This window comes from Cajanus cajan, chromosome 6 (genome assembly GCF_000230855.2).
Source record: "Cajanus cajan strain Asha chromosome 6, NIPB_CcT2T_4, whole genome shotgun sequence".
NCBI lineage: Eukaryota > Viridiplantae > Streptophyta > Magnoliopsida > Fabales > Fabaceae > Cajanus > Cajanus cajan.
In genome coordinates, this window is record NC_138522.1 from 12,902,819 (window position 1) to 12,908,265 (window position 5,447).

The 5,447-nt window shown below is 36.4% G+C and overlaps 1 pseudogene across 1 annotated transcript; it reads left to right on the plus strand.

The window, feature by feature from the left end:
- The first annotated feature begins 447 nt into the window (after positions 1-447).
- On the plus strand, positions 448-2,638 carry LOC145958565 (putative clathrin assembly protein At4g40080; annotated as a pseudogene). Its single transcript, XR_014434349.1, has 2 exons — positions 448-2,198; positions 2,289-2,638. The product of XR_014434349.1 is annotated as a putative clathrin assembly protein At4g40080 (transcript).
- The last annotated feature ends 2,809 nt before the right edge of the window (positions 2,639-5,447 follow it).

Below are 5,447 nucleotides of genomic sequence, written 5' to 3' on the forward strand. Positions count from 1 at the left end.
TAAATTTATTTTATATTCTTTATTTATTGTTAATTTTATTTTCTATGTATTCTGTGATACCCTCTACCCTACATACATAATACACAATAAATATAAAGTACATTCTTGAGTAAATAAAACTTTCTTAAAAATAAGGTTTCAAAACACATAGATAGAGAGTTCACATTCATATTTTGCAAATCATAGTCCAATGCGGAAATGATAACAAAATAAAACATCAATCTTTCCAAAACACACACTACTACAAAAACAGTATTTAACATCGCCACATTTACATCGGTTCTACCAGAACCGATGTAAATCATAAACGCGGTGGCAAACTTGTAAATAAATATAAAATACAAATATATTTACATCGGTTTTGCTTATGACCGATGTAGAAAAAAAATCTGGGGAGTTGTTCTACATCGGTTTTGCTTATAACCGATGTAGAAATGAAACCCTAACATTCTCGCGCGGGTGCACACTCCCCCTCTCTTCAAATCCCCAAACCTCCAAGATGCCAAAGCCCTCTTCGATTCCATCGCCACCTCCTCCACTCCTACGCCGTCGTCGTCGCCTCCCCCTCTGACTCCCCCACTTGACCGTCGTTCAATACTCCTAATCAGAATAATCAAAGAGAAAGCATCGCAGAGCAAGGAGGCGCTACTCTCCTAATGGACCACCCTCTCCCCCCTGTGCCCCCACCACCCACGACTCCTCCGTGCCCCCCACGCGCAAGCACCTCGCCACGCTCATCTCCTCCGCCGATGGGTCACGCACCACTGCCTCCGCCTTAGTCGACCTCCTCATGGACCGCCTCAACGCCACGCACCATGCCACCGTCACCCTCAAGTGCCTGGCCGTGCACCACATTGTCTACCACGACACCTTCATCCTCTAGGACTAGCTCTCCGTCTACCCCTCCTCCGGCGGAAGAAACCACCTCAACCTCTCCAACTTCCACCGTAGCACCGCCGACCCCACCTCCTAGGTACGGTGGTTCGCGCAGCACATGGAGCAGCTCCTCTGCGCCTCCAGAGACCTCGGCTTCTTCCTTAGAGCCAACTCCGATAGCCAAGACAGGGTCTCGTGGATCACCAACGCGCACCTGTTGACCGAGTTTGACTCCCTCGTGGCAGTGGTGGAGGGGATCTGGAAGAGGCTCGAGCCCACCGAGCGCACCTGGTGATTAGTGTGGATTGCTTTCACGTTTTGTTTTCTATACTTTGGTGATTATTTATGAGAAATAAAGAGTTGGTGTTGTTTTTTTATGCTAAGAGTTTTGCAGATAGTTTTGCTTACTGTGTTCTGGTCTTTTTCGGGTGGATGGTTGTTGTGTGCTATTAGACTGAAAGGGCTTGGTTGAAATGTATTGAACATGCTAGATTAAAGTCTTTGTGCTTCAGCAGAAAGAACACCCCAAATTCAGAAGAAAGTCTGAAGACCATTTTGTGGAGCACTCCTTGTCCCTCACTGAGGCCTTATGTGGCTTCCAATTTGTGCTGACTCACTTGGATGGTCGTCAACTTCTTATAAAGTCAAATCCAGGGGAGGTTGTCAAGCCTGGTATGTAAATGGTCCACATCTCTTTTAATAGTTCTTAATCTTTTATAGGTTTGGAGTGGGTGAATAAGTTCTTAATTTGTGTCATGTTTTAGTTTAATTGAAGTTTGGCACTTTGGCTTGCATGATAACATTTGGGGATATGCGTGATTGTCATCACTAGTTCTTAATTCTGGTGATTGAAGCATTTTAAATGTAATATTTGTTTCTTGGTATATCTTGTTTTAAAGTAATTATTATAAAAATACTTTTTCTCATTGTGATTCTTTTTTTTGTTTGACAGCATTGAACACGCTCAAGCATCTCATATTTGTAGCTATAAAGCAGCCAAGCTCAGTGATGAACAAGCTTTTCCCAAATTTCTAGTGAGAGGAAATTTCCTTATGTTGTTTTTTTTCCTTTTCTAAATTTCTAGCTGGGCACAATTCATGTGTGTTTGAAACTGGTCAATATGTAGGTGATCTAGCTGATCCAACTGCACCGAATGCTCTGCTGGTCGGTGGCTTGGCTAAGCCAAATCATGTCTCGGTCACTGGATCAGAATTGCAACTGGATCGGCCAGTCGGTGATGCCATAATCTAAGTGGATAAGACTGCTGCTCCTGATCATGTAGTAGGTGATCCAGCTGCTGATTTGGTTCCATTCCAACCAAGGTATTGTGTTGTTTTTTTTTGTTGCTGCTATTATAAAAGCATGGTATTTTGATTAATAGCCTATAATTTGGGGTTTTGTTGTGTTTTCAGACTGACCTCCGTTTCCAGAGCCATGCTGTTCTTGCGTTGCAAAAGGCTGTCGAGGCATATTTCTTTTTGTCGAAGCCGATAGGTTACTAGGGGAAATAGGTGTTTACTATCAGTCATATTAATTGTGATAGGCAAATATAGCTAAAAGTTTGTGAAGGTCTGATTTTTAGAAGTTTGGCATGTAATTGATTTTTTCCAAGTAGGTGATCCAACTGCTGATTTGGTTCTAGTCCAACCATGGGATGAATTTTCATATAATTTGAATTTTTATTGATCTAAAAGATGCATTGAACCATATCTGTAGCTGCATATATTTCATAATTATTGAATGGATTTTATATTTTTAACAAGTTAGTCTTTTTAATTTTGCGCATCTTAATGCACATCTGATATGAAAACTTTAACGGTGATCTAGTGCGGTACTTGGCTGCGGGAGAGCACTTGGTGGAGCACCAGCTAAGAATCTAATTTTTTTTTTTAAAAGCAATCTACATCGGTTTAAAGTAGAACCGATGTAGATATGCGTTCAAATCTACATCGGTTTTATTTACAACCGATGTAGATTTGAACGCAAATCTACATCGGTTTTCTGACAACCGATGTAGATTTGAACGCAAATCTACGTCGGTCTATTCTACATCAGTTATAAAACCGATGTAAATTACCTTCCAGAACCGATGTAGAATAGTGCTTTTGTAGTAGTGACAATAACAATAATGAAACTCCAATGCTAAACCTAGCTAAGCCCCGATGTCACATATCATATCAAAGCATACCCAACTGAAGCCTAAGCCTCATCACCAACATCTTCATGCTGATGATCACCTAAAACACAATTTAAACACATACAAAGAACAACAAGGGAGTGAAAAATATCTCACTCGGTTCCAAGTGTAGAAATAAAGGTTAGATAATACACATACACAACAAACATAAGTCACATGTAAACAATACACATACACAATCAATATCACATGCACACTCATTTATCATGCAATGATGTCATAGACTCAACTCATAAATGCATGCATGTGGCGCCATATGGAAGTTTCACATTTCTCATCATTTCATCACATAGCTTGTTACATCACTGGTATGCAGCCTAAGCGGCACATCTAGAATAGATCATATATGCACATGATGCATGTCACACATTCACTATTTCATTAACTCAACATTTCACTTGTCATGGAATTTCATGTCTCATATCATCACATTTCACATTCTCAGTCATAACTTATCTCATTTCATCACATTTCACATTCTCATAATCATAGCTTATCTCATTTCATCACGTTTCACATTCTCATTCGCATCATGTCTCATGTCATTTGTTCATATTTTACATAGTCATATTCATAATTGTTCTTCATAGGATTCCGTACAGGTACCCATAGAGCACTCTAATTCATATCAAAACTTATCTAATTTTGAAATCAAATACATATTTACACTCTACATCACACAAGGAACACAATAGAACATTTAAAAGGAAAAACAAAAAACATTCATATTTGGTCTGTTTCTCATAGGATTCTCTCAGGAACCAATAGAGTACTTTAATTCATATCAAAACTTGTTTACTTTTAAAATTAATCACATATTCATACATCACATCCAACAAGGAACACAATAGAACAATTAGAAGGCAAAACAGAAAACATTCATATTTTGTCTGTTCCTAGAAGCATGCATCAAGCAAGGGATTGAGGGTCAATCCAACTACCCAACAATTATTCCCACACTCCCGAGCGATGTTTCTCACTCCCCCCTTACCTGGATAAGCAGAAGGCGAAGCTAGAGTGGAATCTAGTTGATCTCCTTCTCTTGGTTCTCCTTGGTCTCCAGAGAGTGTGTTTAGAAACAGTGCCAGAATGCTCTATTTATAGATTTCAGGAGTGGCAAGAACGACCCGTTTTAGATCTGGAATGGTCCGTTCTGGATCCTTTCATTATATGAAAAATTCACATATGAAAAGACCCGTTCTCAAACCAGAACGGCCCATTCCGAAGATGAGTTTTAACTCACAACGTCAATATTTGGAACGGCCCGTTCCAAACTTTGGAATAGCCCGTTCCCAACTAGGGTTATAAGCTATTTTGGTGGTTTGGAACGGCCCGTTCTGGGCTACCAAAAATAGGTCTTTTTTTAGTAGTTTGAAACGACTCATTCCAGTTTGGGAATGACCCGTTCTAGGCTACTAAATTACCCTTAATAAATTTTATGAAAATTACTAAATCACCCTTAATAAAAGTATGAAAACTAGAGTGTTACATATTCACTTGTAACTAGTATTAAATATAATAATTACTTAAAATAAATGATATATTTGGAATAAAACAAATTGAATTTATTGTAGAATTAATTGTTGATTTGTCCTATATAATTAGGACCGAATATTGTTTAAAAGAATTAGGAGAAAAAAATGTCTTTTTTAACACATTTTGAATGGAACACACCTATAAATTATTAAATTTAGAGAAATGTTAGAAACAAACTATTTTGTAGACACTTTATTTAATCGATTGAAATTCATTAAAAAAAATATAAAAGTTAGTGAGTCTCACATTCTATTTAATGATTTTCTCTCATGATTTTATAATTTTTAATATATTTTAATAAGAAAGTATATTAAGAAGATTTTGTTAAAGAATGTGTTGTTAGTTATTCTTATAAATTTATACTCCATCTTATCTTTATTGTAAATAAAAATAACTGATTTTAAGTATATTAAGAACAATAATTATTTACATTAAACTTAACTAATTTCATAATATTCTTACTTTATTTGTCTTTGTAATGAATGTCAAAAGAAGTAATGCATTAAAGGAAGGATATTCTAAAGAGAGAATCATTAAATAAGTCAAAAGTGGTTGAAATATACTTATATTTAAGAACAAAAAATGCATGCATTTTTTTGCTTTTGCTTATAATTAGGTATAGTAATGATTCATGTCTTACATAAGAGTCTATGGTCTGGTTTGTTTAAAGTTTAGTATGACCTAACCTATTTAATAAAGTGACTAGATTTATACTTTTAAAAAAGATTATTTATTTAACAAAGATAGACTTAGACATAAAAAATTGTTAAATTTGATAATTCAGTCTATTTATCTATATAATATAATAAAAAAAATAATATATATTACATTATTAAAA